The 22,693-nt window shown below is 45.7% G+C and overlaps 1 protein-coding gene across 2 annotated transcripts in view; it reads left to right on the top strand.

Annotated features, from left to right (window-relative positions):
• Window positions 1-2,029: 2,029 nt before the first annotated feature.
• Window positions 2,030-22,693, top strand: part of RAI2 (retinoic acid induced 2) — a 61,372-nt gene continuing 40,708 nt past the window's right edge. The window contains exon 1 of one of the 2 annotated variants that reach the window (XM_031006136.3): window positions 2,030-2,266. The gene's annotated coding sequence lies outside the window, so the exon portion shown is untranslated. Of the gene's footprint in view, window positions 2,267-2,731; window positions 2,856-22,693 lie in introns of those variants that run through there. The other variant, XM_004063863.4, reaches the window with a different exon arrangement.

Genomic DNA, 22,693 nt, shown 5'->3' with positions numbered 1-22,693 from the left:
ATTTTCTTAGGCACCCCTTTAACTGTATGAACAAAATTATTCCACATTAATGTCCTATTTCTGTCCCAAAGCACCACCCCACACGCACACACAAATCCAGACCTACCCTTTATGAACCTTTCTTCCTTCCCTTTGCAAGGGCAGCCAGGATGAAAAGGCAGAAGGGTGCCACTGTATGTTTATTTGGGAATGGGGGCCATGAAGCCTATTTCTTCTGCATTAATCTGAATCAATATAATCTTTCCTGAAAACATAAGCACCTCAAAGGGCAGCAAATATGAATCACAACTGCCAGTGAGGATCAAACATTAACCCAGGGTTGTGATGAGGCCAACAAAAGAAATAGGCTAGTAATTGCCTTCCAGGATATCAATCCCTACCTTATACACACATACCCCCTCAACACACACAAAACCTTTATGGATCTTTCATCCATGAACTTGCCCAATTATAATTGCCCAGCTGTGTCTTTAGTTGGATTCAGGCTAGGTCTTGGCAACCGAGACCTCACATACCTTATCCAAGAACTTAGAACAGTTATGAGATCTATAGAGGAAGTCTTTGGTTGCTGAAATGATTGAAGACACATTCATAAATATTTCCACAGGTATCATTAATTAGTTGGGGCTGATTTTAAACCCCCCAAAACCTGATTGAAACAAGTAGAAACTGACACTTTCTGTTGATATTCATTATTATCAATTCTTAAACTTGCACTGTGTGTCTTTCCACCCCTGTGTGGTCTGGGTACTTCTTAATTTAACTCTTCTTTTTCAAAAGAGGAAATTCAGTATCAAGGAATGGTACTACCAGGGCTGACTTCTCCCTTAGGCATAGTAGACACAGTGCCTGTGGCTCATGTTTAGGGACCCACATAAATCTTTTAATTTCTTTTAAAATCAGAAGAAAAAATGAATTTTTAGGTTGAAGAAACTGTTTTAATATATAATGCTATTATATTCATCTTTACACAAATGCAATTGTAAAATGTAATTTGTAATATCTGTCTACGGAGGAAGGAGTCCACAAAGGCAAAAGTGCTCAAGACAGACATCATTCAGCCTCAGTTACTACCACCTTATGCTTGCAACACAACATAGTTAGAATACAGCCTTTCAAACACAAATTCAGGCTCCCATACTAATTATAAACTGTGTTATAAAACTCAGATTTGATAAGAGGAAAGTCATGTTTAATACACACAGTATTGGAACTTCAGGGGGCTCGAGACTACCAAGAACAACTAGATTCATTTTGTTCTCTGCTCTGATTAAATAATTTCTGCTCTGCTATTCTCTCTCAAATATCTTCATCCTGTTTTGATTAATAGAAAAAAATCTTTACATCTTTGGAGAATCATTAAACCAATTTGGTTGCTTCCTTGGCTGTCTCAAGAATTCTAAGGATTTATTGTTTTCAGTTTTAAAATGATCAATAGTACAACTGACACCTACTACTTATTTACTGGTCAGCAATCATACAGTCACCGTCCCTGTAACTCCAGTTCTTTGCCCAGTATCTGGCAAACACTAGGCGCTTAATAAAGGTTAGATTGATACATGAATCACCTCTTGGATGGAAATTACATTATGTAGGTGGACTAATTTGATCTTTCCTAATCTCCCACCTTGTGAGAAGCATCTTCCACCGGTATCACAATTGGCATTTTCGGGCGATCGCTGAGCCCTTCCCACCTCCCCCGCTTCCATCAGCCAGCCACTTCCTTCTGGGCTCTGTTCCTCGCTCTTCTCCATCCTGGGGTCTGGAATGGTCCCCAGCCCGCCGGGAGGCAGTAGGGTCCCAGCTCCTCCGGCCCTCCCCCGGCCCTCCCCCCAAGGTCCCCCTCCCCGCCCCGGACACCCCTTCCTCCTGGCACCCCACGCCGCCCACGGCCACGCCCTCCCCGTGGGCGAGATCACCTGTCCCTCTTCCGCCGCCGCCTCCTCGGGTACCCTTTCGCCCCCCTCCTGCTCCCCCTCCTCCGCCGCCTCCCCCAAGCCCTCCCCTTCCCCGCCTCCTCCCACCCCTTGGTGTATATAGTAAAGGCCGGGCGCCGCACGCAGACACACACTCGCCAGGACACAGGCGCACACACGCTCACGCACAACCAGCAGCGGCGGCGGCGACAGCGACTCGGTGACAGCGGCGACGGCGGCTCCCACCGCGGCGCACCCCCTTCAGGCGGCCGGCGGCGAGGCCAGACCGGAGAGTTCCCGCACACTCGACCACCCCGCGGCTTCCTGGAGGCGGCGGCCGCGATTGCGAGGTAGTGGCCGCGGCGCCCCCGTGCGGGCCGGGGTCACCCCCGCCCTCCCCGCGCGGAGCTGCCACCCGGACGCAGGGGGCGCGCCGGGCTGGGCGCGCCTGGCGGGGCCCGGCGCCCGGGGAGGGGCCTGCTCCCGGGGGCAGGACGGCGCCCGGAGGCCGGGGCCGGCTGGGAGGGCCGGGCGGGGGCGGGGACGCGGGCCGAGGCCGCCGCCCGTGTGGCGCGCCGGGGCCCCGCTCCCGTTCCCGGCGCCGCGCACTGGCCGGCGGGGCCGGGGACTGCCGGGGAGGCGGCGCCGGCCGGCGGGGCGGGGGCCCCGAAGTGGGTTTCGGGCCGCCGCCCGCACTGGCACCGGTCGCAGAGGGCGGTGCACGGCGGACTCCGCGCCCAGGCACCGCACCGGGCAGTCTCCGGATCTGCCGTTCTGCCCCGGCCCGGAAAACCCGGCGCCTTCCAGGCCCTTCGAAAGATGGATTCTGTTGACGTATCTGGCGGCCCTGGCGAGCCTGGTGGAAAGTTGGGTTTTGCCAGATTGCGCCGGGCTCCTCTTTGTGACGCGCGGCCAGCCCCGCATCCCCCCCGGAGCCGGGTGAGTGTGCGTCGGCGCCCCGGGAGCCCCGGTGCCCCCCAATGCCCAGCCCCGGGGTGGCCGCACCAGCTCGGGCTTTCTGCCATGTTAGGCACCGAGCAACGTTCTCGCTGCATTTTTGCGTGCGTTTCAGTGGCGCCTTTTGCTGCGGAGGGAGTTATTGCTTCTCTCCGCTGTGGCTTTTTCGGGGTTGGGGTTGTGCTCTGTGTGTTTGCTTGTTTGCCATTTAAAGCCCGACTATTGTTCAGGATAAGCTCCGCCTGGGTGGGGAAATGGCATCCCACCACAGTTGCTGGCGAGGGGTAGAAATGTTGCCAAACAGCTGCTGCTTTGTGTTTCCCTATCAGAAGTCCCTGGAGTAGGTTTGGGGCACGACGGATGGATGGAGAGAGGGATGGGGCACGGAAGAAGAAGGTGGCTTTGGAGGAGCGGGTTATTACCCACACCATGGCACTCACTCAGTCTCCCTTTCTGCCTGCCAAACTTTTATGAATATTCCTTTTGTGGCAGAGGGAAGCTTAATGAATTTAGCCCAGTTTTCCAAGGAAAAAGCAACCCAGCTTTAACAATGGTTTGAGAACTTAATCAATGAAAAAGGCAGGAGAGGAGGACAAGGAGGCGCCGACACCATATCGGGTATGTGGCTGCTGCTTGCAGAGTCAGGTAGGGGAGAGGTGGGGAGGGCACGGCGCAGCGTCTGGGTGACCGTGTTCCCGGAACTGTTGGTAGCTCTCACCTGTGCCCGCTGGTGCCACCCACCGTCGTGCCCCTATGTCTTGGGCTGTTCAGAACCCAGCGATGGGGTTTGAGGGGCGGCTTGCGGCAGTGCGCGGGCCAGCCCCCCTCATCTGGCGTTTTTAAGGATGTGTAAATATTTTGCTGAGGATAAGTGACATCAACAGAATGATATTCCGCAGAGCCCGGGTGTGCAGCGATGATAAATAGATATGGCCAAACAAAGTTTTGATAACCGTGTATTCTCATGGCTCTGTCTGTTTCATTTGGGTCTTTGTTTTTGTTGGTTTAGCATTATCTCGCATCCTCTGGTGTGATCCCTTTATTTAACTGATTCTTGGAAGCTTCTCTTTAGAACAGAGAGAAAAGCAGCCAGCAGGGAGAAAACAATTCTTAGCCTTGCATGCATCAGGCAAGGTTTTCTGTGCTTTTCCCAGGGAATCTTTCCCACCGTTTTCTGGATGTCTCTCTTGCTCCTTTGGAGTCATCAGAATTGGTTGTTGGTGGACCGAGAGACTTGTGATAACTTTGAAAATGTGGTGTGGACATGCCTTTGTTACAGTAGAGGGGTGGCAAGGTGGGAGGGGGACAATACGGAAGGGGACAGTATGGAGGCTAGTTTTCTTCTCAAACGGGAACATGAGAAGCCAGGGGTGGGCTGGAAGGCAGAGAATTGTAAGATGGTGGCATCCCAGTTTCTCTGCCTCTTACAAGCCCAGAGAAGCCACCTGCCCCCACACCCCCACATACACACAGTCTCCTTCAAATGGGCACTCGCTTCTCGTCCTGACAGATGCCCACTAGAGGCATCCCCAGGGCAGCCCAGGCACTGTGAACCAAGTCAGACTGGAACTTGGGGGTAGTGACTACTTTGGCACCAGCCCAGGGGACCATTCAGCCACCCGAGGGGGTTCCTTTATGATGAAAAAAAGCCAAGACCTCCAGTGGTGATGTTTTGCCCAGGAAAACCTGTTCATCTGAGGAACAAATGAAAAGACAGTTTTCCAAGCGATGCCGATCGCTGGGGTGAGAACTCGGTTTGGTGGGCAGTTGGGGAAGAACTGTGAGACACATTTCAAAATCTTGTATCCAGAATACAGAGTCCCTGAAACAGGACCATCTGAACTACAAGAAAGAAAAATCAAAGACTGGAAGGTGTGTGAGGAGCTGTTGCTGGGAGTGCTCTAGCTGTAATGACCCAGAAGCTGAGGATAGGACTGGCCTCCCAAATCCATTGACCCAGAATGGAGATACTCTGGATGTGCAGAAAGCCCTGCACAGTGTGCTCCAAATTTATGATAAGAAAATAGGAAACGTCTGTTCTCTGGCTTCTCCCCTAAGCTTAGAATTTTGGAGAGGATGGTAGTGGAGGGAAATAAATTGGGAAGGGAACTAACATGTATTGTTGGCCCCTGTCTGCCAGGCACTTCACATGTGGTAAACCTTCTCAGCCACCCTGTGATGGAAGAATTATTTTACAGATAAGGAATCTGAGGCTCAGATAAATTTCTAGTTGTGCATCTGATTTCAGACTTTGGTGGTTATGATTTAAAGGGGCAACATGTCCCTATTCCCCTGCTCCAGGTCTCTTATTTATTTCTCTTAACCTGTCTGAACCTCAGTTTCCTTACCTACAAGATGGGAATAATCTTTCCCATCTCACACAGACGTTGTAAAGATTAAAGTGGGACACGTCAGCATGGAACCACGAAGGACTAAAACTGGAGTATGACACCAGGAACTCCAGGCCCCTAACCAAACATACAAATCTCTGGATCTCTTCCTGCTGGATCTTTCAGCCCCTCCACCTTGGCAAAATCTGGTACACAGTTGGTGGGGATTGGGGGGAAGGTGGAAGCCCACCAGTGGGCAACCCAGTCACCCACAGTGCATACTTATGTGCCAAGTAGATAGATCCGAAATACCCTATGTCAGATGGACAGACTGTGCCCTTTCATCTTGGAGTCCCCACCACCCAACTGTTGCTTAATAAATGAGAGTTGAGTGACTAAATGATGGCACTGATGGAGTGAATGGCAGTGGGGAGGGGGCTGTAAATCATTGTTAAGGGAGACCCAGCAAGGAGAGATCCAGAGATTTGTACGTTTGGTTGGGGGCCTGAAGTTCCTGGTGTCGTATTCCAGTTTTAGCCCTTGGTAGCTCCATGCTGACAAGCCCCAGTTTAATCTTTACAAAATCCATGGGAGATGGGCAAGATTATTCCCATCTTGTAGGTGGGGAAACTAAGGCTCAGAAAGGTTAAGCAACTAACTCAAAGTCCACGAGGGACCAAAGGGTGGGTGAGGTATTTTTAACTAGAAACTGTCTCAAATAAACAAACACTCTATAGGAAAATGAGGAGGGAACTTGCTATGCAAATGTATCGTTAAAGCAAGCCCCGTAGCCCCCTTCCAACCAGGTGGTAGTCTTCAAACTCCTAGAAATTCTGGAGCCACCGAGGGAGCTGGGCTTTGAATCTATGTATGAGGAGCTCCTCAATGCTGCCTCCCTGAACAGAATATGAGGGAGACCTCAGAGAATGAGGGGGAAAGATGGCTAATTGCACTCTTCCCACACACAAAAGCCTGCGTGGGATTCTGAATTAAGCTTGATTTGGGGATCAGGGTGACATCCTTGCTGTAGAGTTGGCAGCTCTTGTCTTTGGAGAATGCCTCTGATTACCACTTCTCCCTCCCACCTGATCGTCTGCCCGGGTGCCCATCATCTCATTCTTTCCAGACTCAAGGCCTTTCCTTCATGGCTCACAATGTTGATGAGCCTCTTGAGTCTGCCACTTCACTGTCCTCTGATGGCAGCTGGTGAGAAGCTGATTTTGGCGGCCAGGTTAGTACTTCTGGAGTTCACACATGACCCTCCTCTCTCCTGCCAAGAACACACGCACGAACACACATGCACACACAGACACAGGCACACATAATTTGATCACGTTTCTGTATCTGCTTCACCAAATTAGATTCAAACCCAGAATTGTTATTGGAAGAAGTATGTGATTTTGGTGTTCTCTCCCAGCCCCCGCCCTGAACAGACCAGAACAGCTAAGATGGAGGCAGCTTAGCCAGCAGATGTCTTGAGCCATGATCATACTTGCTGGCCTTCCCACTGCTGTGGGGCAGCACCCCAAAACATGGGCATGGTCTGCCTTCGTCCGTCTGGGCTGCTATAACAAAATCCCATAGGCTGGGTGACTTATAAATGATAGAAACATATTTCTCACTGTTCTGGAGGATGGGAAGTCAAAGATCAAGATGCCGGCAGATTCAGTGTCTGGTGAGGGCTTTTTTCCTGGTTCAGAGATGGCATCTTCTTGCTGTGCCCTCACATGGTAGAAGGGGCAAGTGACCTCTCTGGGGCTTCTTTTACAAAGGCACTCATCCCATTCATGAAGGCTCCACTCTCACGACCTAATCACCAACCAAATGCCCCACCTCTTAATACCATCATGTTGGGGATTAGGATTTCAACACAGGAATTTGGAGGGGACAGACACATTCAGACTATGCATGGTCCCAGGGCCTTTCATAAAAGCCCATTTTAATCTCTACTTAGACATAGGGCTGGGCTCCTTGAACATCCCAATCCTTGTAATTCCAATTTCTGCTGTAATTAGCTCCAACAACTCAGTAATTCTAGAGAACTTTGGAGCACACTCTGCTCACACCTGTCACTCCTCTTCCCACAACTTTTTGGTCTTTCAGCACAGCACTGTCTAATAAAACTTTCTATGGTGATGGAAATGTCACATGTCTGCACTGTCCCACACACTAGCCACTAGCCACATGCAGCCATAGAGTGCTTGAAAAGTGGTTGGTCCAAATTAGGATGTGCATTAAATATAACAGATGCATGGGATTTCTGCGACTTAATACAAAAAAAGAATCCAAAATAGCTCATTAATAAGCTTTGCATTGATTACATGGTGAAATGATAATATTTTGAATATATTAGTTAAATATGATAGAGTATTAAAATTAGTGGCTTCTTTTATTTTTTTAAATGTGACTACAAAAAAAATTTAAATTACGTAAACATTTCTATTAGACAGAGCTGCTCTGGAGCAAACTAACCAACCTCTTGACTTCAGCCTCCAGATGTTCTGGGGACATAAACGCTCTCCATCTCGATGGCAGGTGGGAGGCAGGGGGCTGAGTCAGTAGCCACAGCAGCCTGGCATCAAGCGATTTTGATTTTCAGTAGCTCAGGTGCCATGATGGAGGTTCCCCGTGGAAACTAGCCATGAGCATGTTGGCTCAGTCTCATGCTCTATGAGGAATGTGGGACCCAGAAACCCAATAGAATGGGCACAGGCAGGACTGGCTTGAATGAAATGGCTCTTTCCTTTCCTCGACCCCACCCACCCCAGGCCGGTGTCCTTGTCCATCGGAGAATTCCTTGACACCTGCTCTAGTAGCAGCTTAAAGTACTATCCATCCCAGGGATTTGTGCTTGGAGAGTAATGTCGCCAGTAGACACTCTCATGCTGACAGTGGGTTATTTGGGGCCAGGGCCAGCCTTAAAGGAGAGAAAATAAAAAAGAGAATGCACACTGTCATTTCCTGACAGCTTGATGAGAACAAGAGCAAGGACATAAATAAAATTTCTGCGAGGGAGACAGAATAAATGCAAGGAAGGTCAATTTCACACAACCATAGCACAGCAGATGAAGAAACCTGGCCAAAGGAGAGTTCAGGGAGGTAGAAGAAGGATTTTGGCTGGCACTATGGTATCATCACATCACATCATTTCTGGGTCCTTCCCTAGGCACTGGTCATGGCATAAATAGACGGAAAGAGATGGGATAATGAACTTGGGACTGCAGTGATTTACAGGTCAGGCGCCTGTGGCTCTGGCTCCTGAGGGGGCTGCCCTCACAGGGGACCCTTGGCTGACCCCCTTGGGCTCCTCAGAAGGAGTTGGTTTTGTTTCACATGGCAGAAGCAGACTGTTTACTGGAGCACAGGAAGAATCCGACATTCTGGCGAAAAATAATTCATTAACAGCCAGGGTATTACCAGTTCCCTGGAAAAGCTCCTCCAGCTGCACTGTAGCAACTGTTCTTTTTCAGCAGCAGAATCGGGCCATGCTGGCAGCCAAGACTGGGTGTGTTTGGGCGTTTTTATTGTTGTTGTTATTTTTGCCTTTGTGTGTATGGCCACTTTTCCCTTATAATTCAGAGAAAGAAACGGAGGCCTGGAAGGGTTGAAATGGTGTAGCTGTCAGCCATTCTTTCCTTCGTGCTTTAAGCCTGGAAGCTCCAGGCTGACTGTAGGAACATAGGTTTTTCCTGATCAAAGCCCATCCCTAAAGTGGGGGCACTGCAGAACCACATAGAATGTTCTAGGATGAAAGGAATTTTAGGGAACTGAAACACCTGTTCTTAAGATTCTCTGAAAGCAATTGGCTGAAGAATCCCTCCCCACCCCCATATGCACAACCAGGCAGAAAGTCCTATCTTGGCCGTGTGGAATTCTTTTGCTTACTATTAATTGGCACAATGGGGCCAAAGTATGTGATTCATCATCCTAGTTTTGAGGGCATTTGGAAAGCCAGGCAAGCATAACCAAGAGAATGGGCTGCATGTTTTGCTCACTAAAGAATGATTGAATCTACAGTAAATACAAGGAAAGATTCAGGAAGCTTTTTGTGCTCTGGAAAAATATGGTTTTTTTAAAAAATAAGGTTTTTGTCTGCCTGTTTGTTTTTTAATGCCTCATGCTCAGAAGTGTGTGCCCAGCTAGCAAAAAATGGGAAAGAATAGCATTTCCTTGTTTTAGTTTTTTTAAAACTCTAATTGCAGGTTAGGTAAGATACAGTGTATTGATTTTGGTTTTGTATGGAACATAACTAGATAATCATTTTATTTTATGAGATATTAATTTCCACCCATTTAGACTGATGAAATATGCATTTAAAATATCCCATACCTACCCCCACCATCATCACAATATTTCTTTAATGTTCCTAGATTCAGATGGAGAACCTATTTCATTTATATGGAAAAGGAGTAAATATGTTAGTCAACATATATGTAAACCTTCCTTAGATTTTGAAAAAAATGGGATCCTTTCCCTTTTTTTAAAAAAAAATGAATGTTAAAGGCCAAGCATATTTGGCTTTATCTGGAGCATGGTTTCTTCACCTTGGCCCTGTTGACATTTTAGACCAGAGAATTGTTTGTTGCAGGGGACTGTCCCATGCACCTTAAGATGTTTAGCAGCATCCCTGGCCTCCACCCACTAGATACCATTAGCACCACATCCTCCTACCCTAGACCTTGCCAAATGTCCCCTCTGGGACAAAATTAGCCCTGTTGAAGACCACTTGTCTAGACCAAAATTTAATAAGTACTTTGTGTTTTTTTGGAAAATTCCATTTGACGTAATAAAAGACACAGTTTTCCCCCTCTGACTTTTATAAATACAATTCATGGGCGTGATTAATTAACAGTTGGAAGTGGGTCATGTGCGTGATTTAATTCTAAGGTTGGTGGAACGGTCTATAAGATTGTATAAGCATGGAGACTTTTTCAAGGCAGGCAATTTTATAAGTCATAGGTGATTGGGGGGCACATTGTAAGAACTAGTGGCTTCTCTGGTTTTTCATAAAGAGAACAGGTTTATTCCTCCCTAATTTCTTTTTCATATGCACCTGATTCCAGGCATGACTTCAAAGTCAGCAGGCATCTTTCCCCCACCCCCAGCCCCTCCCCACTGTCATTTCTCCGGTAGCATCTTAAGCCCGAGCCAATTGATTTAGCCATTTAGTGTACTTGTGAGAGCTCTGCTCGTAATATTGTAATGGACTCATTTCAGATTGTAGCAGCCCTTTACCCACCACTAAATTCCGTGTTTTCCAGTACTATTGAGAGAGAAAGTCAACAGTACTTTCTCGGTAGATGGATCATTTTTCGTAATGATTGGAAGTTGAAATTCAGGTAGCCCCCATCACCCCTGGCAATTTTGTTTGCTTTTACACACATTTGTTTCCTTGAAGCAATTCTCCTTCAGACAGCTAGCACCTGGTAATGCCTACAGGCAGCAACAGCAGATGAAATGTTGCCACCAGGACAAGCCCTCAGCCATATTCTTTCTGGTAGTTCCTTGAAAGGCTAGAAAGGAGGGTCATGCCTTACACAAGGAAGGTGTCATGGGGGCAAACCATGCCCTGCCCAGACATGGAAATGGAATGGGTGTTTGGGGGGCAGGGAGAGGGCAGAGAAGTGGATCACTCATTATACAGGGAAAGTGTTCCCCAGTTAGCCCTCCCCTGCCAGCCTCTGGGAGTGATATGGGAGCAGGGGATGCTGGTGAAGGATAGGGGCAGTTGTTCAGTACAGAAGTCAACATAGGCCACTTCATTTTGCAGCCATCCAAGGTAGGCTGACCTTTTCCAAAGAGTGTCATGTGTAGGATTCCCTTGCATACTAGCCAGTGAGGAAAAATGGAAAGGTGAGCATTGAGGGATTTGGCAAGCCAGCACCACTTCTTCATTGGTGAGTTCCAGCATCTCTTGAAGAGTAGTTGAAGTCTTCCTTGTCGCCATGAAGAGAGAGGCAACGAGCTGGTAGGGATCCACAGTGTGCTGGGCTCAGGCGGATAAATAATTGATTTGTAGCACGTGACACTTGGTCATTCTAAGTTGCCAGTCCGTTGCAGGCCAGGATTCGGGTGATGGTTGCAACACTGGGAGAGGAAACAGGATCATAAATCTGGGCGTTGGAGGCCAGTTTCATGGCGCAGAGGCCACTGGGGCCACCGCTGTGTGTGCAGAAGCAAACAGACAGGTCTGAGTGGTATGTTGTTCCTCAAAATAATGGCAATGGAAATGGCTGTGAAAAACATTTAGGAACTTGTCATAAAAATGCAAACAGTCTTCCTTCTATAGGGAAAAGCTAAATAAACCCTATTGCAGCTGTATTAAGTAGAAGCAGATTTGAAAATCGGGTGTTTTTTTTGTTTTGTTTTGTTTTGTTTTGTTTCTGAGACATTTATTTATAGCAGGTTGGGCAGAGGCTGCCACTATCTTTCGAGACTCCGGAAGAGTGTTTTCCAGATGGTCCTTGCTGTTTTTCTCTTTATTAAGCTTAGCTAAACAGTGCTGTGCTTGGAAAGGGTCATAGAAACCAGTGTTACTTTTTTTCTGATTACAATGGCCATTGATTGGCTAGCAATCAATGGATGGGAATGGATTGAGCCTGTGCTGATGAATTTCCTATTGCATTTTATAAACAAGAAAAATGTCAAGGAGAGCACAGAATAGGGATACTCTTTCGACTATGCACATCAAAGCTTTGAAAACCATACGGAGTTACATTTCCTATTAATTTCCATTTAAATTTTGTTCTAAAATAATGCTCCCCTCTTTGTGAAAGCTCTACAATGTTACTGTTTCCTTTCCAACATCTAAACAATGTCCAGATCCATTTCAGATTGAGCAATTAGCTCTGGATGCAATTTCCTTTTATGAAAAAAAGAATCACTAGCCCTCTAGACCAAATATAAAATTATTGAATGTGAAAATATCAATATGGGGCCATTTGTTCTAAGATCCTTTTTGGTCTATCACTGGCATTTTAAGAAGGTTAGAAAAGGCCAATTCTGCCCTGCCCTTCCATGTTGGACACAGCCACACCAGAAACCCCAAGCTTTGTTTGTGCTCATAGAGGCTGAGCAGCTGGATTTGAGGTCATCAGGGCTGAAGCTTACAGCCAAAACTGCAAGGGGAAACATCTTAGAATGTCACATAAGCCAGTGGTCCCCACAGACCAGGTTTGCAGACCACTGCCTATATCGGACAGGATTTCTGCCCCCTCACAGTGAAGTGGAAGAAAAGTGAAAATGCAGTAAATTTATTTTGTTTAAAGCTAAACCTTTTCCACTGTACAAAACTGCCCTGTATTCCAAAATGATCTTTCCCACTGTCCTTGGTGTGAAACTTTCTCTTACGACTTATCAAGAGATAGTGGATGACATTTGTATTTTGACATCTTGATTTGACAAAGTCAGAAGTTTTCTAACTCATATTGGATCCTTCATTTTAAAAATGCTACTCATCCATAACATTCAAAAGTCTGAGGTTCACCCAGGAGGCCCAAGTAGACCTGGAAGGGGAGGCTTTGTTATGATTCCTAAGCCAGAAACAGCAACCTGAGGAAGGATCCTGGGGCTGCTTCCCTGAGTCCCTTCTTTACTCAGCTCTTCTGACCCCTCACTCATAGAGAGCTGGCTTTGTCCTAAGCCCACGTGAAGAATGGAATTGCTTCTTTGGAGGAGTTTGAGGGGGCAAAACCGGCCTCTTGAACATGAACGCACAAGCGTGCAGCCTCAATGCTGAGAGCCTGGGCCCTTTATCCCTGACTCCCAATGTCAATGCCATTGCCGGTTCTCGTGGGCTTGACCCCCTTCACCCTCTCCTCAGCCATGCCCACTGATGTCATGAGCACAGGCCTCAAAAGGCTCCCCGGTGTGACCCTGTTCTCCTCACTGCTCTGCATGATTTGTTGCATTGCTCCCCCCAGCTGCCGTTCCACAGGCCTGCATCAGCTTCCTCCTGCTAAATCACCTCTCTAGTCTTGTCACCCTAGCTCAAGAACATTCAGTGACCCCCTATTCCCTAATAAGGTTGAATAAAAGTCCACATATGAAGCCCTTTCTACTTTCCCAGCCCATTTCTCCTGTCCTAGAGCTTCAACTGGCATTCAGTAAGGCATCATGGGAGGGCGTCTACAGGTTTTACAACTTCTCTGTGCTGGGTTTTGTTTGTTTTCTTATATGAGGGGAGATTGCCAAAAAGGTTATGGGGTATCATGAGCATCTTTCTAGATGAAGAAAATGGAAGGCTTGAGTTTAATGTGAGAGAGAAAGAGAGAGAAGAAAAGAAAAAAAGAAAAGAAAAGGAAGCCTTTCACAAAATGAGGCTTTCTGGTTTCAAGAATTGCAGCCTTACTACAAGTCTCTTACCACTCTGGGTTAGGATACCACCTTTCTGGCCTGCCAGCAAGTGGGTATTGCTTCAGAATTACACTACTACTTATCCTGTTGAGAACTGAGCCACTTACCCAAGCTTTGGAATGTACAACTCAAACATAGTGGAACGGGTCCATCCTAGCCAATGCAGAATGTCCATTCTGTTAGGAAACATCCTCCAATGACTGCTCATGAAATCATAAAAGCAATTATATTACCTATCATTTATCAAGCTCCTGCTATAGGCTGGACAGTGGTACCAAGTGATTTACATATATTATTTTATTTCCAGCTCCATAACAACCATATGAGGTAGGTATACGTATTATGAACTCTATTTCACAGAGAAGGAATCAGAGGCTTGGATACGTTTAGTAACTTACACAAGATCACACCACTTACAGGAGGTGGAACTGGGATTCTGTACAGCGTGGTTCAGTAGAACTTTCTGCAATGATGGAAGTGTTATGCACAGTCCAGTATGGTAGCCACTAGCTACAAGTAAGTGTAGGAGCACTAGAAATGTGGCTGAGGAAGTGGATTTTACTGAATGTACACTTTGGTAGCAGCTCTAGAATATGCTTGTTCCACCGCACCATTCCGTCTGTCTTCTCTCTGCAGACTTTACATCTCTCTTCCTCCCTCTAGACAAAACACAGCTCTGCTTTTTCTCAGAGGCCTGTAGCCAGCAGTTCTCAAGGGCAAGTGTGCATTAGAATTGCCTCCGTACCTCAGGGAGCAGTGGTCGCTGGCTCAAGTCAGCAGGGAGAAGCTTCCTTCCCACTGCTGTCCTGAAGAGCTTACCCTCTCCTCGTCATCCCAGCTTTATTTGGGCGACTGTTAGATTTGGTCACTTCCTTAGCAATTGTTCTTGAATGCATTCATTTTAATTTGGGATCTTTTGGGAGGAAGAGGGTGGAGAGCCAGTTGCGGGTGAAGGAAGAAGCATGGGCTCTAGGAACTGCCTGACCACCCTAGCAATCTAGGGCAAGCCCAGGCAGAGAGGCCCATTTGCTGTCCAATTTGCTGTTCTCTGTAATTAAACAGGGCAGAAAAGTTGACTAGGAAAGAGTGAGACAGACAGATAATGAAGCTGGGTTTTCCCCCACCCCTCCATGCCCCCACACTTATTTCTTTACCCTAAGTAAAGTCTTTGTCCATTTTGGAGGGCAAAAGCCAGCCTCCCTGGGGCAGGGGTAGAGGTGAGGGGGTGTGAGTGGCCAGGAGGCCAGGGAAGGTCTGGAAAGGTCCCTGGAAGGAGATTGTGATGTCAGCCACCTTAACACTTGATCTCCATTTCAGCAGTGCTAAGAATGTTCTTGTTTTTTTTTTTTTTTAAATACAGGTGGAAAGAAGTAGTTGAGGTTACTCACCAAAGCAGCTGTTGAGCTGTTTTTCTTATGAATATTTGTAAAATGAAAGAGTGGTATGGAATCTTTTTTTCTGAGTATGCACAAATCTTCTGTTTTCCCCCACAGAGACTAAGCTTTTTTCTTTTCTCTCTGTCTCTCCCTCCCCTACCCTTTTTTTTTTTCATTTTTTGTTTTATTTGAGAGCAGAAATCATGTGTCTTTTTTTGTGGCTTGGTCTCAAACCAACATTCATTCTCTTGAGCCAGGCAGCACTTCCTAAAGCTCATTTTAATCACAGTCTATGACAGTCCAGCCCTCCTTGGCTCCTGGCAGCACTTAGATGCTGATAATAGATTGAACAAAAAAGTGCTAACACACAAGTTTCCCTCAGTTTGTCTGTTTCCAAAAGTAAGTCTCCAAAGGCATGAAGTTAAGTCCTCTTTTGCATTATTATAGAGGCTCTGTCCCCATTCATTAATTGGTGTTGAAATGTAAATTTCTTGGGCTTTTAATACTTCCATTTTCCTACCACTTAGCTCTCTGCCATCTACCCATGAGCGGCTCAGTAAATACCAGCATGTAGTGGGTCCCAGAGCTCTGGCCCTCTCTGGTCTTTGTCACCTTCATCACCAGGGGCTGAGGCCTGCTTTCCTCTAGTCAGCCAAACCCGCTGTTAACTCCACTGTGGATACTTGGACAGGAAGCTCTTCATTCCCCCATCCATATGGATACTTATTTGCTGCCTTCAGATTCGTTGCTTTCTGCAGAGGGCTATGCCAAGTGCTCCACCCTTCCCCTTCATTCCTTTTGACCACTTCTGTGGCTGGGGGCAAAGGACTCCATGTTCTCCAAACCTAAGATGGAGTTGAAGCACTGCAGGGCTTTAATATATGTGCTTTCACTTCAACTACACGGTCACTTTCAGAAACAGCTATTTTCATTTGTGGGATGAAGAAACTGAGGCAGCAAAAGGGCCAGTTCTGAGTGATGAGCAGAAAAGGTGGGCAGAGCCCACATCATAATGGGTCTTGTGTGCCTTGATAAAGACCTTGGACTTCATCCTGAGCAGTTTTCAGGAGGCTTTTGATGTGACCTAGTTTATGTGTTTGGTCTTTTTCCCAGTGGAGATGTACTGGAGGGTGGGGGATGGGGACGGTGGAGGGAATGAAGACCAAAAAGGCCCTGTTGCAGTAACCCAGAAAGAGAGGCAAGGAAGAACTGAAGTAGAGGAGTGCAGCGGATGGGGAGGCTAGTGGCTGGATTCAGAAAGAATCTTAGGAGGCTGCCTCTCTGAGGCTTGGTGATGGCTTTGTATTAGTCTGTTCTCATGCTGCTAATAAAGACATACTTGAGACTGGGTAATTTATAAAGGAAAGAGATTTAATGGACTCACAGTTCCACATGGCTGGGGAGGCCTCACAATCATGGTGGAAGACTAAGGAAGAGCAAAGGGACATCTTACATGGTGGCAGGCAAGAGAGAGCTTGTGCAGGGGAACTCCCATCTATAAAACCATCAAATCTCTTGAGACTTATTCACTACCATGAGAACAGTATGGGGGAAACCACTCCCATGATTCAATTATGTCCACCTGGCCCTGCCCTTGACACATGCAGATTATTACAATTCAAGGTGAGATTTGGATAGGGACATAGCCAAATCATATTAGGCTGATAGACAGACTAAATGATGACAGCACCCTGGTTTCTGTCTTTTGGGCCCCCTGGTGGGTCAGGAAACTCAGAAGAAGGGAGAGAGTGGGTATCTTGGCCTCCCCTCCCCCTGCAGCCAGGCCTAGGTGAGTAGTCAGAAAATCTTGGTATGGCCCAGGCAATCCTATTCTGAGCCCTCAGTTCTGAAGGAAATGCAATGAAAACAAATTGATGGGTCAGAAGAGCCTTTTGAAGCCATTCTGGGGACAAAAACAAAACCTGACAGACATAGTCAACAGCCAGGAGCACCTTCAGTCCGCAGCTTTAAATGCACTTCACAAATACATATGCTTTAAATAGGTCAGACTCTGTAAGCAGGAGGGGACTTTGGGTGAGCCTGCTGGTTCAGGCTTTGACTGGGCCCAGCTAGGGGAGAGGGGTTTAGCTGGTGGCCTGCTGCTAGCATGACCAACCATCCTGTCCTCATTTGCCTGGGATTGAGAGGGTGCTTAAGACACAGGACTTTCAGTTTTAAAACTCGGACAGTCCTGGGCAAACCAGGGTGAGTGAGTCACCCCACCTGCCAGGGGAAATGTTGCAACATGGATGGCTGAGCTGATTGGAACCAAAGCAGTGGAGATTTACTTCCACCTGAACTGGCATCAGTATGGGGATGCCACCACAGAGAAGAAAAGGAGCTTGGGAATAGAAAAGGCAAGAACATATCCCAAACCCTTTCCAATAGCTTCTCTGGTTCCAACTGAAGCACTTCTCTTAAAATAGGAGCCTGAGATCCTTACCCTGCTTTCCTGGAAACTAGACCGCCCTATGCCCTTCTTGTTATCCCACCCATCTGATGCCTGTCTAGATATTTCAGCTGAATTTCAGATGAGTGAACAAATCCTTCAGTCCTGCTGGAATCTGGGACTTGAAAGTCCTTAACTGGACATGGAAATATGTTAAACTGGGTCTTGAGTGAGAAAAACACTTTCTTTACATAATGCATTCCTACATCCTTAAAATCATGATTAGAAAAGACTTTTTATTTTTCTAGGAGCAGCAAGATGCAGACTCTTGTGTAGCAGTAGACCATTCAGATTTTAATTTTGCAAAGCAACTGTAATCCTCCATTATTCATCACTCTACTGAAACCAAATTTAAAAAATTTTAAGTTTTCAAAACCTTCCTTTCTCCACCCCCATCCCAAAGATTTCTCTTGCAAAGCAAACCTCAGTAAATAAACAGGCAACATGTTGTAAATGGTACAAAGTGGAGAGCTTGGAGTAGGAAGCTAACGAAAGGGATTTTTCCTGTTGGGTCCTGGTGCAAGCCTTCAGGTACATTCAGAAATACAAAGAGAAATGCAGAGTGAGGTGACACACTCATCTTAGGACACCAGTGACAGGGAAAAGCACTCAGAGTTTATTCTCGTGGTGGCACCTGAACCCTCAACAACTAGAATATGGAGGGTGGTCTAGGAGGAATTCAGTTCAGGGAAATAAAAGCGAAAGGGAAAACTAGAGGAAGATGTGAAGAAGGCAAGAATAAGATTCCTCGGCCATGGCCATGTGGTTCAGATAGTTGAGAACCACCCCAAATGGGACTTAGGTCTTTGGAAAGTGCCCTCAATGATACCCTGCCCTCCTAAAATGAGTCTGAGAGAGAAAATGAGTCTTCTTGTTCATTTGTGGCACTCTGTACCACTGTATGAGGAGTAGATATTAGAACTTAAATAATAGCATCAGCATTTTTAAAAGGTTGTCTATTTCACACACACTTCAAATAGGTCAATTTTTAAGCAGTAGGGTGACATGGTTTATTCTTTCCTTGGTAATGTTTGGTTTTTAAAGCCAGCTATATGGATGGGAGATGTGTTAAAAATTATCTAACACAAATTTTTATTTGTGGATTTTTGTCTAAAATTCTTACATACATACACAAAATTGCATATATTATTAAGTATACATCTTGAAGAATTTTCACAAACAGCACACCGATGTCACCAGTGCCCTGAAGGAGACACAGACTGCACCAGCGCCTGGAAGCTTCTTCATGCCCTCTTCATTATCCTCACGAACAATAGCCACTATCTTTTAACAGCATAGATTTGTTGTATCACGTACAGGGATTTTTAAATCATAGCTTTGTGTATGAGTACCAAAAAAATCCAGTCCTGCAATTTGTTTTGATGGAGAGGGTGGGAGCAGAAATTTTGTAATGGTTTTCTTTCTCTGGCTGCTGTGAGTTAGGCTTGTTAAACAGGAACTTTCCAAGCTGGGTTCTTGCTGGTATAGGGTTTGGGGCAGGCTGGTCTCTTCTGCCCAAGACAATGCCCAGGCTGCAAGCCAGTAACTTGTTCTTGGCACCACCTGGGCCAAAGGCAGCCACCAAGCTTGCTTTATCTGCCTTATTAAAGCCTCTGTCAGAGCTTGCAAAGACACATGTCTGGGAGCACCGAGAATAGGACAATATAATGGCTGGGAGTCCTCTGAATCAACTGGCCTTCTGGAAGGTAAGGCCAGGCACAGCGACTAAAACAGCAATAGCATATCCAACGAGGACATTTTTCTCCAACTTCCAAATGAGAGTATGATTGATGAATTTCTCTTCTTCGTAGGTTTCATTGTATTTTTCTATGTGCATTCTGCCTCCTTTTCTTTTTGCTGCAAGGAGGCAAAAAGTGGGAAGGTGGGAATCAAGCTATGGAACATACATTGTAATGTGTCTGGAGCGGCATCAGCAAAGGACTTATTTGTTCTCCTGGGCTGTGGAGTGCCGAGTGATTGAATACTCGCCAAGCTGTCAGTTTTATGAAACAAATTCCCTAACCCTCTTGGCCCAGAGCTTTGCTCTGCCTGAAATGGAAAAGAAATAAGTTTTAATAGAAAACTCATTGCAAAAATCTAAGATAAGATTTCCAAGCAACTTCTCTCCCAAGAATAAAATGAAATATTGAAGAAAGCATTTGATGGGGTACTCTTAGGGAACCTTATTTCTCAGTTCTTAGTTAACAAACTATGTTAATAAAAATATTTAGACTTTCGTGATGCATAATGCATTTTTATTCCTAGTGAGCTGGCCTGTTTGTATACACAGATGTTTCCTGTGGCCCTTCTATCATAGCTTCTATTTTTTCTGAAACAATATTTCTAGCAGGAAATAGAATCTTATGTTAAGAACCTAAGCCCCTCACAGACCCTGTTAGTTTGAGTGAGGATATTTTCATTTCTAGATTTAATACTTGAGGGAGTAGGGTCAGAATCTTTTTTTTATTCAAGAACATGGAAAATACTTTTAATGAAAAGATAATGCAATGAATCCACTGTATCAAGACATTAGACAGTTCTTCCTTGGCTTCTAGATTAGACCTGATCAATTCATCCAGGCACATTCATTGCTGAAGGGTTGGATGGCATTTCTGTCTCCATTCTCACTGTCAAAGCTGCCATGAGTAATGTCTGCCCTTTCATGCAAACCTTAGGTGTGTTCAACTGGGTTTTACAGATTTTCCAGAGCATTGTTCTCACAGAGCTGCAGTTTCCTTTCCAGCACCAGGAGCACTGTCGCAACACAGCTCACGAGCTCAGTTTCTCTGCCATTCGTTGGAGTGCATGGAAATGCATTACAAATAAAACCCACAGGCAAGTGTGCTAAGGAAGGAAATGAGATTTTACACATCAGCACTTTAAAAAAAAAAAAGATGAACCTGTCTTAATTGAAAAATGGCATAATGCCCTAATGAAAAATCAAGTTTCAGGATTCAGTCCCTAATATCTCAGTGATGAGTGCATATTTCCTCCTGTGGCTACTCCTGCGAGTGAGTTCTGAAATAATCAGGCAGTGTGTTGAAATAAGATATCATTGGGTGTTACTATAGGAGTGAGGCATAGCTGTCTGGCTGACATGCTGGTCACCGCCTACGTGCCAGGAGAGAAAGGGATGAAACACAGGAATCCTCCTCTTCTGGCTTTTTGGAGTTTTATTTTCTTTACCTTGGTAGTAAATCTTGTTTTTCTATGATCATAAAAGTAGACATACTTACTTTAAAACATTTACAAGTATGAGAAGACAGCAAGAAGAGAATAAATATCATTCGCATTCTTACCACCCAGAGATTGCCACTATCACCATTTTGGTTCATGTCCTCACAGTCTTTTTTTTTTTTTTCCTATACATATATTCTTTATCTTCTCCAGGAGTTTGGAGCTTTACAATTCAAAGTCTTCTTGTGCTTAAATTGATTTTCTCAAAACTTTGCCGATCATTTATGTTTCCCTAATCATTAACATCAAAAATGAAAAGGTACCTGTTTTATTACTTCTCATGGGTGACAAAGAAATTTTTAGCATATTTATTTCTCCTCTTCTACTGACTGTCATATCCCCCAAGCACGTGGAACCTAGCAGTTCCTTAATATAAATGTTGAATCAATGAATGAATGACGACAGTTTATCCTCATATTACTCCCAGGGGGTGAGCATCAGCTCCTGAGACTAACGCCTTCCACCATCCTTTGCTGCCTCTCCCTCTGTCCACTGGGTCTGTTCTCCCTGGTTTTCCAAGGACTGTGGGCAGTAAGGGGATGCAATGGAAAGGGATCGCCCTTTAGAGTCAAAGGGGCCAAATTCTCAGGTCTACCAACTACTATATAATGGGACGAGTGTCTTCATCTCTCTGGCCTCAGAGATGCCAACTGTACAGTGGGTGGCAGTGATACCTGCCTGTCAGGATGAGTGACAAGTATGCAAGATGCCTAGTACACAGGAGAGATCCAACGTCTGCAGCTGCTAGTACTTTGCCCACTTTCTTTCTAATGACAGCATAAATAAAGAGCCCTTGGGGCCCTAGAGCACTTCCTTTCTCTTCACATTTCCAGTCGTTTCGTCTAATGAGCCATAGGAAGATTTCTGATGAGTTACTTGATGCTTCTGTGCCAAGTAAATCAGAGAAATAACCAAGAATTGAGTGGCCTTTTTAATAATCTATTTCTTGTGCTTCTTCTACTGCCATCGCACGTGCTTCCACTGCAGCAGGTGTCTGGCTGCATTGTAATTGTGTGTTCACACAGCTGACTCCCCCACGACACAGTGAATGTGTCTTGCATCTTGGTATCCTCAACCCGGGACCCACAGTGCTCGTAATTGAGGAGTTACTCAATATATATTGATTGAATGGATGAATGAATAAATGAACAAATGAATAGTATTGTATTGTACACGTATTGTCCCTATCTCGACCACACACATGGACTTTCTGCAAACCATATTGTAGAATTAAATCGTAAGCCTTCTGAACCTGTGATGTAAGCCTCTGACAGACAGACATATAAGTACTGGTTCTGCAAAGTGCGAGCTTAAGGGAAAAAATGATATTTCCTTTTAGTTGCCATGATTAATCCATGGATTCACTGGTTCGCATGTGAGGTTCTTTAGTGGAGTAGGAGTGACAATGTATGCATGGTACAGCTTCTTGTCTGCAGCTTTTAGTTTGAGTTAGATGCGTGTTGGCATCTCTTTCACACAGAATCTGAGGAGCTGGCATTTATTTTTGACAGCATCTCAAATCTTGTGAAAGTCAGAGCTTGGGGCTGGCATTGTTTTTTAGTAGTATCTCAGACGGTGGCAGGACAACCTTGATGATAAAAAAGAGGCTTAAACAGATGTCTTCTTAGAGTTCTTCCAAAAAACTAAAAGTTCAGCAAAAAAAAAAAAAAGCTTCTGAACTTCTAGAGCAAAGACTTCTTTGAGCATCAGCTATTTGCAGACTGGCCGCAAATAAACACTCACAAACAAAGTCATAGGGATTTGTTTCCCTCTCTAATTCACTATGGTAGTGATTGCTGGTTAGTCCCCAAAACCTGTTTTGTTTATCTTCCTAGGTACCCAGATAGACTACATTTCCCAGTCTCTCTTGCAGTTGTATGTGTGGCCATCTGCCTGAGTTCTGGTCAATGGGATGTGAGTAGAAAGGATGTGTGCACCTCTGGTCCAACCATAAAAGCTTTCTAGGTTTTCCTCCAAGCTCTTCTCTTATCCACTGGCTGTCTGGGATGGAGTGAAGTCCCAAGGTCACCTTGAAAGCCACAGTTAAAGATGGCAGAGCCTCTTCTGCCTAGG

Source organism: Gorilla gorilla, chromosome X, assembly GCF_029281585.2.
Source record: "Gorilla gorilla gorilla isolate KB3781 chromosome X, NHGRI_mGorGor1-v2.1_pri, whole genome shotgun sequence".
NCBI lineage: Eukaryota > Metazoa > Chordata > Mammalia > Primates > Hominidae > Gorilla > Gorilla gorilla.
Note: the sequence above shows the minus strand (reverse complement) of the source record. Positions and strands in the feature narration are given on the sequence as shown.